General features: G+C 44.8%; 1 protein-coding gene across 3 annotated transcripts in view; it reads left to right on the forward strand.

The window, feature by feature from the left end:
* Positions 1 to 12,136, forward strand: part of HDHD2 (haloacid dehalogenase like hydrolase domain containing 2) — a 564,975-nt gene that overhangs the window by 227,478 nt on the left and 325,361 nt on the right. The window lies entirely within an intron of this gene.

Here is a 12,136-nt window from a genome sequence, read left to right on the forward strand (position 1 = left end):
CAGTCTTGTTCCATGTTCATGTCAAATGAAAATGTATAGATTGCATCAAGAACCGTTTCCAAATACAGCGTAGTAAACAGATAAGAGAATAAGGATAAGGCTAAAGATGTTAAAAGTTTTGATTTGCATAGAAATTAAGTTGATGCTACTGCTTTGGGAGTAAAAAATTTAAAATTATGATGAGCTTCAGTCTGCCTGCTGAAAGGCATGAGACTGCCACTTTTTCTGTTTTGTTTTCTTATCCTACAGTTAGCATGCCTGAACATGCCCGAATAATGTGTAATCATTTTTCCACCTTTGTACTCTACACCTGCCGTATTACCTATGTTATTCCTGCCTTTATCATTTTTAATTGTCCACAGTTCATTTTGCTGTTTTGCTTTCCGTCTGACTTCTTGTTGCTGCTTCCTGAGCACAGACTTTTTTTTTTCTCTTTTTTTCTTAAAAATGCACACTGGTGCTACATGTGAACTGTGAAGATGTTTCTGGTATCTAAACAGTTTACGTTTATTTGACATTTTATTTGTTAATCTTCCAAACTTTAAGGGTGTTTGTACACGGCTCCGGTCTGAAATTGTTACACTCAGCGATTATAGTGTGTTGTATATGAAGAGAGACAAAGTGATAAAATAACAGGGATTTGCAAGCAAAAAGAAGAGTAATGTGGAGGAAAGTTATACAGACAGTTCCTATTGTAGCAAGAGCAACATGACTAATAAAAAGGATGCACAGTCTTAACTTAAATATGCTACCAATACATGTAACCTTGTAACAACTACAGAAGGTGGCAATTCTGGGCACCTTTTAAGTGTTGAGAAGAGCACTCTTGGTTAACATCAAAGAGTGAAACAGCAGTGATGAACTCTAATAGTCGAGGTCCAAAATACTTGGAGAAATTAAGTAGAGAGAGGCCATAATGGTGTCTTGCATATAAATGTTTAGACAATGCATGTCTTCTAAAATAAAGCCAGATTTTTTGTTTTTCGTTGAATTACATGTGAAGCCCCCATTGATGGTGCTGCTCCTCTGTGGGCTGTTGAAGAAGTACATCTCATTTAATGTCACCCAGTGGGAAGACTATCATTATATCATCTTAAAGTACTAGTTTGCCACTTACTGTCAAGAATGCAGTGTGTGGGTTATATAAAAATGTGCCACCTTGGTTGTATAATATAAAGGAATAAAGCCCCTACTATGACGTTGTTTCAGTCTGCTGACTGCAGCCACATAAGTGAAGGACTGCACAGAACCTCAGAAGCCATTAGCTTAGTAATCCTAAGCTGGTGACAAAAGCCCTCATTCACTTGTGACTGAAAACATGCATATGAGCAGAAGAGTATAGGATGCCATGCTGTGATGAGAAGGTTCACGTCAAGCACAGGGTTAGGGCGTTAACAGAAACACCCTCGTTCCCAGGATACCAGTAAAGTTGCAGACTGCCTCCATACCTACCTAGATAATGATCTTTTTAGTCTTCTGTTCGTTTTGTGCTGGGACTGCGTAGGATGGGGGAACAAGTGGGCTCAAGAGTGATAATCGAAACTTGATAGCAGGCACAGAGGCAGAAAGCAAAGAACAAAAATCTAACTGAACTCTACGTTTGTAAGTCATTATAGTCTCCATTTTTGTTTATAAACACACACATTTTAAAATACTTAATATTTACAAGGGGTGTCACTGTCACTCATCCCAAACATGAGCTTGGCAGAAGAAAAAACAACTACTAGTGAAATGTTTTTCATTCAGATCTAGTTGATACTGCAGGTAAAATTTGCAGCCAGTATTTCCAGGTATATATAGAAAAGGTTGACTAACCTTCATACAGTTTTGTTTACTTTATGAATAGGTCCAGTTTGTGACATGTTTTATGCTGGATGCCACATAGGAAGCAGAGCCTTTTTTGCCACTGAAATGAGTGCTTCTTTGATGGTCCATCTGTCAGTCAACTGCAGTTTTCAAACTGGGCAGATAAGCCCCCATTAAAGAAAACCTTCCTTTCTAAATGGAATTTTACGTGGAATATTGAGTTTCTTTTTCCCGGTTATTATCAGAACTCTGTGCATCTTCATAAGAAGCAATATCAAAGGTCTGGACATATTTTGGTCTGTTTTGGCAGCTTTGTTAAACCTTTTGCCAGGAAAATGTTGTATTTATGACTTAAAAATATACATTAGTTTTGCTATTTAGAGTCTTGGTGAAAGGATATGATGCTTGTGGGATGCTGTCAGCGTAATACTTACCTGATAGTCACCAGCTCCTTCTCTTGCATACTTACAGATGCTTCAAGGCTACAATAACCCTTTCAGTTCTTCTTCTTTTAGATGTTCATCGTGCATACAGCTGCAGTCATAACAGATGGGTTCTCCTGTCGTCAGGCGGGTCCTCAGTCGGCCGAATTCCAAAGTCTAGGTCCGGCGTCAGTTGTTGTCGCTTCTTCCCTGACGTCAGTGCGACAGGGGTATAAAGGAACCAGCCGACGCCATTTTCTTCAGTCTTTCTTGCCGTGCGGTGCCCGAAGCAGAAGCAGTTCGCAATTGCCGGTCGACCAGCTCCTGAAATTACGAAAATTTTGAAACCGAAGTCTTCTTGAAAGCTAAGTACCCCGTTGGGGAAACTTTTCTTGCCTCAGACCGATGTCAGACAAAGTTAATAATTGTATTTCTTGTGGGAAGCAAATACCGCATAAGGATTTCCATTCCCTCTGTATTGCTTGTTTAGGCCCAAACCACGACGTCTCTGTCTGTCGCTTTTGTGCTACATTCAACAAACGCACCATTAAGCGTCGGGTGGAGTTCGCCCAGCATTATTTTGGCAAAACATTTACCTATATTATGTCGTCGGATACTCCGACTCCAGTTTTGTCTAAAAAGCGCAAAGATAAGGACCGACACACGAGGTCCGCGGCCTCTACCGACACCACGCCAAAGCCAACTACATGTGGTCCAGTTCTCAGCGAGGCATCTACGCAGCCCCTGACTACCGATGACACTTCATTGGCGGTGTCTCCTGTGCCCGAGGTCGCAGGCTCCTCGGCCCACACCCTGACTACAGATACCGAAGCCACTCTTGGCGTTGAATCTCAAAATGTGGACAGGTCTACCTCCTCTCAAGGTGTCTTCAGACCTTCCTCCTCTTTTTCCATCAAGGCTTTCACTAAATCTAAAGCAGCCATGCATTCTAAGAGACAAGCTACACAGGGCCCATCTCCAGGCCCCATGCCTAAAAAACAGATGCTTAAAATGGCTGAGGATTTAATTACTCTTATCAGGGGTTCTCAACCCCCACCGGACAAAAGGCCCAGAGTGGAGGAAGAATCCCCCTCCTCTGATCAGGGCTCCATTATTTCAGAGAACTCTGATGATCAGGAACATTCTTACTCCCCTTTTGAAGACTCTGATGCAGAGGAGTCCATTCCTTCTGTATCCCCCCCAGAGGATTACTCATTTCGGGAAACTTTGCATACCTTAAGGGAACACTTCCACTGGGAAGGCCAAGATTATTCAAATTCCAAGAAAAGGCTTAGGGAATTTCTCTTGCTACCTCAGCACAGGCCTCTGGCTATACCTCCTGTCTTGGACATTCTAGATGATGTTTACTCGGAGGCCTGCCTTAACCCGGATTCTCTACCTCCTGCCCCAGTCAAGCCTGACAGGTACTACAGGGTTCCTGACTCACACCAATTTCTATACAAAAGCCATGCTGCTGACCCAGAAACCATCTCACAGGGCCCCGAGGGAATTAAGGCCTCCACTGCTAAAAATTCATTACCTTCCGAGAGAGATTCCAGATCCTTAGAAAGGTGGGGAAAAAAGGTATATACCTCGGCTACCTTAAACATGAGGGCCTTAAACTCTCAGTTCCATATGCTAAAATACCAACAGTTTTTGTTATCACAATTGAAAAGTAAAATGTCACAACCTGAACAACCAGACTTGAAGGAGTTGCAGGATTTGATGCATAGTGCAGAACAAGTGGGTAAGCATACCTTACAGTGTGGTTTTGATGCTCTAGAGGCCTCATGTAGAGCTGCTGTTACAGGATCAGTCATACGTAGACATGCCTGGCTCAAGGAACAAACCTTGCCAGATCATGTCAAAGCTAAATTACTAGATGCCCCTCTACAAAAGGATGTATTATTTGGTGCTAATGCTGAGGAGGTATTAAGGAAAATGGAGGAAAAGGCTAAATCAATGCAAACTGTGAAAGATTTTCTACAGGTACAACCCCCACGTTTCAGTAGAAATTGGCCTTCCAAAAACTGGTCCTTTCCAGCCACGGACAGACCCCAAAGAGGTAGATACAGGTGCCCGAGGGGCAGAGGACAATCCCAAGGATCGTTTAGAGGCAGACAATGGCAAGCTCCTACACAAAGAGGTGGTAAGGATAACTCGCAACCATTCAGAAAGCAAGCCCAATGACTTTCCCCTTTGCATGCCAAGCAAGACTCAAATGGCAGCACCCTTAGGAGGAAAACTGGCATTATTTTCAAAAAATTGGCATATTGTCACAAAAGACAAATGGATCCTGGACATTATAAACAGAGGCTACAGATTCCATTTTCACACCCTTCCAAAAATGAGAGGCATGCCAAACCTGCCACACAATCAAAGGGCAGAGGCACAAAGGCAAATTACAGATCTCATACACATGAAAGCTATTCAAGAGGTACCTACGCACGAACAAGGTCAATGTTTTTATTCCAGACTATTCCTGGTACCAAGGAAGGGAAAAGATTGGAGACCTATTTTGGACCTATCCATCCTAAACACATTTCTACTGCACCAAAATTTAAGATGCTCACTCTACAGCAGCTTCTCCCCATGCTGGGCAAGGAGTCTTGGCTGGTAACATTGGACCTCAAGGAGGCATACCTGCATGTCCCAATCAGACAAAATTGCAGAAGATACCTCAGATTTCTTGCAGGTTCAACCCATTATCAATTCTCTGCATTGCCCTTTGGCTTATCTACTGCGCCCAGAGTATTCACGAAATGCCTGGCATCAGTAATTGCCTACTGCAGACTTCAAGGGATACAAATATACCCCTATTTGGACGACTGCCTGATCCAAGTGGACAGCAAGCACATTCTTCTGAAACATCTGGCTTATGTAATAATGTTGTTGAACTCTCTGGGATACACAGTCAACAAAAAGAAATCAAGGATAATACCCTCTCGGAAAATAGTTTTCCTGGGTGCCAACTTGGACACAAACACCCAGATGGCCTACCTCACGCCAGAGAAGCAGGGGCAACTAACTCAATACTTCAGAGCACTAGCAAATTGCACCAGGCTGACTGCAAGGAAAATCCTGCAGGCTCTGGGATTCATGGCATCTTGCATCTTACTAATCCCATGTGCAAAGCTGCATATGAGGAAACTTCAGTGGTACCTGAAAAACCTATGGTCTCAACACAGCCACAGTTTGGAAACAATAATACCACTAATTCCATGTCTTCAAAAGGAATTTCTGTGGTGGGCTCAAGCATGCCAAACAAACACAGGTCTTCCATTCAGCAAGCCTCAAGCAAATCAAGTCATCCCAACAGACGCCTCGGACTATGCCTGGGGGGCGCACATGACAGATCGGTGCATTCAGGGCAAATGGTCCCAAAAAGAAAAGCACCTTCACATCAATCAAAAGGAAATGCTAGCAGTAATAAATGCTATTATAGCTTTCAAAGACCTTCTGCAACCAGGTCAACTATTAATAAGAACGGACAACACCACAGTTATGTGGTACATAAACAAACAGGGAGGAACACATTCATACCCCCTATGCAGACTGGCCATGTCACTTTGGAACATGGCCATGGACTTACAAATCGAACTACATGCACAGTACTTGCCAGGCAAGGAAAACACGCTGGCAGACAACCTAAGCAGAAATATGACAGATCCACACGAATGGAAGTTGCATCCACAAGTTTTTACAGAGATAATCCAAGCATGGGGAAGGCCAGACATAGATCTCTTTACCTCCCACAAAAATCACCAATTGACAAAATTCTGCTCAAGGATTTTCCATCCAAAGGCCTGGAGAGTGGACGCTCTCTCCTTCAGTTGGACATCAATGACAGTTTATGCCTTCCCACCTCTTCCTCTGCTGCCCAAAGTTCTATTGAAAAACCAGAGCAGACAGACCAAAGATGATTCTCATTGCTCCAGACTGGCCAAGACAACACTGGTACCCACTCCTGAGGAGCCTGACGCATTCCCCACCATGGACGCTGCCTCTAATGCCTCTTCTCCTGACTCAGCACAGCTTCAAAACTCTTCACAGCCAGCTAAAAACACTCAATCTAGCCACATGGAAGATTCCTTAGCATCACAACAGACCCTACTCTCCAAGGAGGTGCAGGATGTCATTTTAGAGGCCAGAAGGCCGTCAACTAGAAAAGCTTACTCCGCAAAATGGAAACGGTTTTGTGTCTGGAATGAGAAAAAGGGCCTGGAAAACTGAATTTACCTCAAATACTACAGTATCTAGCTGAGCTGCTAAGCAGTGGACTTTCATTCTCCTCCATCAAAATCCATGCCTCAGCCATTTCTGCAGAATACAACACTGATCCACCCTTATTCTCTCACCCTCTCTTAAGACAGTTCCTCAGAGGGGCTAAGAATCTAAAACCCCCAAGGAAACGACCAATACCTGCTTGGGATCTCAATTTCATTCTGGAAAAACTGACCTTGCCTCCCTTTGAGCCAGCTGCCTCATCGGATTTGCAATATTTGTCCTGGAAAACAGCTTTCCTTCTGGCTATTACCTCAGCTCGTAGAGTTTCAGAACTACAAGCTCTCATGGCTGTGCAGCCTTTTATCATCTTCCATCAGGACAGAGTTTCCTTACGAACCAACCCGTCCTTTATGCCAAAAGTGGTATCCAGGGTAGCTTTGAATCAGGCCATACACTTACCTACCTTTTATCCTAATCCTCAAAACAAAGGGGAGAGATTACTACATTCCTTGGACATCCACAGACAACTGCGTTATTATTTGGACAGAACAAAGCCTTTCAGAAAATCAGAACAGCTCTTTGTGTCCTATGCTATAGGAGCTCAAGGAAAGCCAATTTCCAAACAGACAATCTCAAAATGGATAGCCCACTGCATACACTTTTGCTATTCTTTCATGGCAAAACTGTACCTACAGGCATCAGATCTCACTCCACAAGGGCCACAGCTACCTCTGCAGCTTTCCTCAGAGGAGTTCCTACCAAAGATATTTTGGAAGCAGCCACTTGGAGTTCTGTGCATACCTTCTCCAAGCACTACCACCTACCATTATACTCCAAAACTAGAGCAGGCTTTGCCACTGCAGTCTTGCAGGGCATCCTGGCTCCTCCTAGTTCCACCTAGTGCCTACCACCCCTTTCTTAGCTTTGGGATTCCACCCATCTGTTATGACTGCAGCTGTATGCACGATGAACATAGTACAGATGTCCTTCAAGGATGCATCTGCAGTCCTTACATATGGGTTATCCTGCCTCAGGCAGCCCTTCGGTCGGCCGGATTCCAAAGTCTGGGTCCGGCGTCGGCTGATGTCGCCCTTTTCCCCGACGTCAGAGTACCTGGGGTATAAAAGCGTCAGCCGACGCCATCTTCCCCAGTCTTTCTTGCCACGCGGTGCCCGAAGCAGAAGCAGTTCGCAAGTGCCGGTCGGCCAGCTCCTGTGATTTCAGCTACCGAAGTCTTCAAAAAAGCTAAGTACCCCGTTGGGGACTCTTTCTTGCCTCAGCCGATGTCAGATCAAACGGTTAAAGTTAATAATTGTTTAAAATGTGGGAAACAAATACCTCATAAGGATTTCCACTCTTACTGCTTACCTTGCCTAGGCCCAGACCACGACGTCTCGGCCTGTACAGCCTGTGCTTCCTTCAATAGATGCACTCTTAGGCGTCGGGCAGACTTTGCAGAGGAATATTTTGAGCAAATTTACTGTTATAAAATGCCGTCGGAGCTTCTGACAGCTCATTTACCCAAAAAACGTAAGGAGAAGGACCGACACACGTGGTCCGCGGTTCCGGCCGACTCCACGCCCAGGCCTACCGCTAGTGTCTCGGTCTCTGCTGAAACCGAATCTCTACCGATTCCGACCGATGACACCGCACAGCCGGTACCTTCGGTACCGGAGGCTTCCACTGGGTCGGTCTTAGAATTACCTTCTGAAACCGGTGCTCCGGAGATATCCGACACCATTTCTGTGGATAAAACTACCCCAGCACGTGGGGCAGCCAGGCCTCCTGTATCCATGTCCATTAAGGCTTTTACTCGTGCTAAAGCTGCTAAACAGCCAAAATCTCTCCCTCCCAAGGCTATTCCTCAGGGATCCTCTACAGGTTCACAAATTTTAAGCTTAGCTGAGGACCTTATCTCCTTAATCAGGGCCTCTCAGCCACACCCAGACAGGGGCTCTCAACCTCCTCCAGGCAAAAGGCCCAGGGTTGAGCAGACAGATCCCCAGTCCTCTGATGAGGCCTCAGATGACTCTGCCCTTTCAGATTACCAGGAGGAGGCCTTTCCGGCCTACGAGGATTCTGATGCAGAGGAATCTATTCCCTCGGCCTCCCCCCCTGAAGAGTTGTCCTTTGGGGAGACCCTTCACTCCATGAGAGAGCATTTTAAATGGCAAGGCCAGGAATTCTCTGATTCCAGGAAGAGGTTAAGGACTTTTTTGCATTTGCCTCAGCATAGACCTTTGGCTATTCCTCCTGTTTTAAATGTCATAGAGGATGTGTACTCCGAGTCTAGTATTTCCCCAGTCTCCCTCCCTCCGGCTCCTGTCAAACCCGACAGGTACTACAGGGTCCCGGACACGCATCTATTCCTTTACAAGGGCCACTCACCTGACCCAGAAACTATTTCCCAGGGGCCTAAAGGGGTTGCAACCTCCACTACTAAGAACCCACTTCCTTCTGAAAGGGAATCCAGGGCCTTAGAGATATGGGGTAAAAAAGTGTACACTTCTTCCACTCTTTCTATGAGAGCATTGAATTGTCAATTCCATATGATACAGTATCAAGAATATCTGTTAGATGAATTGCATAAAAAACTAACCTCACCTGAACCCCTAGATCGCAAGGCACTCCAGGATCTGGTGCATAACTCCCAGCAGGTTAGCAACCATTTTTTACAGTGTGGTTATGATGCATAGGAAGCTTCATGTAGGTCAGCAATGACAGGTGCAGTCATACGTAGACATGCTTGGCTGAAGGAACAAACACTGCCAGATCATGTTAAAGCAAAGCTTCTGGATGCACCCCTGGAAAAACAAAAGTTATTTGATTCCACGGCTCAAGAGGTCTTAAAGAAATTTGAGGAAAAGGCTAAGTCAGTACAGACAGTCAAAGATTTTCTCCAGGCCCAACCACCAAGATTCAGCAGAAATTGGCCTTCTAAGAATTGGTCCTTTCCAGACACAGAGGCAAAAATAGGCGTGCCAGAGGTAGAGGGCAAGCTAGAGGCTCCTACAGAGGACGTCAATGGCAGCCTCCTAACCAAAGAGGTAGTGCAGGACCTACACCTGCTGCACAAGGACAAACTCAATGACTTGACTCTGACCCCGCCAACCAGGGCTCATTTGGAAGCACCTTTGGACGGAAAGCTATCTTTATTCTCAGAAAATTGGCACATTATTACAAGGGACAAATGGATACTGCAAATAATAGACAAAGGATACAGATTCCATTTTCATACATTACCAAAAAGACAAGGCATGCCAAATCTGCCACCGAATCAAAGGACAGAGGCTTTCAAGCAAATTTCCAACCTACTGCAAGTGAAAGCAATAGAAAAGGTTCCTCTCATAGAACAAGGCCAAGGATTTTATTCCAGACTATTTCTTGTCCCAAGAAAAGAAAAGCAATGGAGGCCTATTCTGGACTTGTCCGCACTAAATACTTACCTCATTGTGCCAAAATTCAAAATGCTGACCTTACAGCAACTCGTTCCCATGCTGGGCAAGGGGTCCTGGCTGGTAACTCTAGACCTCAAGGAGGCATACCTGCATGTCCCTATCAGACAAAGTTGCAGAAGACACCTCAGATTTCTTGCAGGTTCAGAGCATTATCAATTCTCAGCATTGCCCTTTGGCTTATCTACTGCGCCCAGAGTATTCACGAAATGCCTGGCATCAGTAATTGCACATTGCAGACTTCAGGGGATTCAAATATACCCATACCTGGACGACTGCCTTATACAAGCGGACAGCCAACAAACATTGGTAAAACACTTGAATTATGCCATCCGCCTACTTCAGGCTTTGGGATACACAGTCAACATTCAAAAATCAAGACTTGTTCCATCCCAAAGAATAATTTTTCTGGGTGCAAAACTAGATACAACCACCCAAATGGCTTTTCTCACAGAAGAAAAACAAAAACAACTACCGGATTATTTCAGAAACCTGACAAAACAAACCCAACTGACTGCAAGGAAAATCCTGCAGGCCCTGGGTTTCATGGCATCTTGCATTCTTCTGATTCCACAAGCAAGGCTGCATATCAGGAAACTACAATGGTACCTAAGGAGTCTATGGTCTCAGCACAGTCACAGCCTAGAAGCTTTGATCCCCCTCATTCCATGCCTTCAAAAGGAATTTCTGTGGTGGGCTCAAGCAAGCCAGTCAAACATGGGTCTGCCTTTCAGCAAACCAAATATCAGCCAAACCATTACAACGGACGCCTCAGACCATGGATGGGGAGCGCACATGGAGGGCAGATGCATTCAAGGACAATGGACACAAACAGAATTTCGCCTGCACATAAACCAAAAGGAAATGCTGGCAGTGATGCATTCAATCGAGGCCTTCAAGCACTTCCTACATCAAGGCCACCTGCTAATGAAGACAGACAATACCACAGTTATGTGGTACATAAACAAGCAAGGAGGTACCCATTCTTACCCTTTTTGCAGGCTGGCAATGAATCTTTGGGAACTTTCCCTAAAACTCAATATAGAGCTGCAATCCCAGTTTGTACCAGGAAAAGACAATGTACTGGCGGACAGCCTAAGCAGAAACATCATGGATCCACACGAATGGATGCTGCACCCAGACACCTTTCTTCAAATAACACAATCATGGGGAAGGCCGGACATAGATCTTTTTGCCTCCCACCACAACCATCAACTGAAGAAATTCTGCACAAGGTCATACCACACCCACAAGCATGGAAAGTGGACGCTCTCTCTTTTAGCTGGAATACTCTAACAGTATATGCATTTCCATCTCTTCCGTTAATGACCAAGGTCTTACTGAAGATCAGGACAGAACAACCAAAAGTGATTCTGATAGCTCCGGACTGGCCAAGACAACACTGGTACCCACTGTTAAGGAGCTTGTCACGCACTAAACCGTGGCCTCTACCACAATGGCCACTTCTTCTGACACAGCACAATTACAAAACTCTGCACTCCAGCCTAAAAACCTTGCAGCTGACAGCCTGGAAAATACCTTGACTCATCGCCTGGATAAACTATTCAAAAGGGTAAAGTATATCATCAAGGAAGCTCGGCGGCCTTCCACAAGAAAGGCATATTCAGCAAAATGGAAAAGATTTCGCACTAGGAACTCCACAAAGGGCCAAGATCCGACAGTAATGAGCATTCCACATATCCTGGAATACTTGGCAGAAATGCTCCATAATGGCCTTTCTTACTCTTCCATAAAAATTCATGCTTCAGCAATTTCAGCAGAGTACAACACTGATCCACCTGTATTTTCTCATCCGCTGCTAAAGCAGTTTCTAAGAGGGATAAAAAACATCAGCACTCCAAGGAAACCACCAGTGCCTACATGGGACCTTAACTTCATGTTGGAAAAATTAACTCTACCTCCCTTTGAACCAGCAGCATCTGCAGAACTACAGTTCCTGTCTTGGAAGACTGCCTTCCTTCTGGCCATAACCTCAGCAAGAAGAGTATCTGAGTTACAGGCCCTCATGGCAGTACAACCATTTCTTACTTTTCATCAGGATAGAGTCTCATTGAGAACCAATCCTTCATTCATGCCAAAGGTGGTATCCAGGGTCTCACTGAACCAAGCTATTCACCTGCCTACCTTCTTTCCAAATCCACAAAATAAAGGAGAGACACTTCTTCATACCCTGGACATTCACAGACAGTTGTGCTACTACTTGGA

The sequence above is a fragment of the Protopterus annectens genome, chromosome 1.part1 (genome assembly GCF_019279795.1).
Source record: "Protopterus annectens isolate FY-2018-M chromosome 1.part1, PAN1.0, whole genome shotgun sequence".
Classification (NCBI taxonomy): Eukaryota; Metazoa; Chordata; order Ceratodontiformes; family Protopteridae; genus Protopterus; species Protopterus annectens.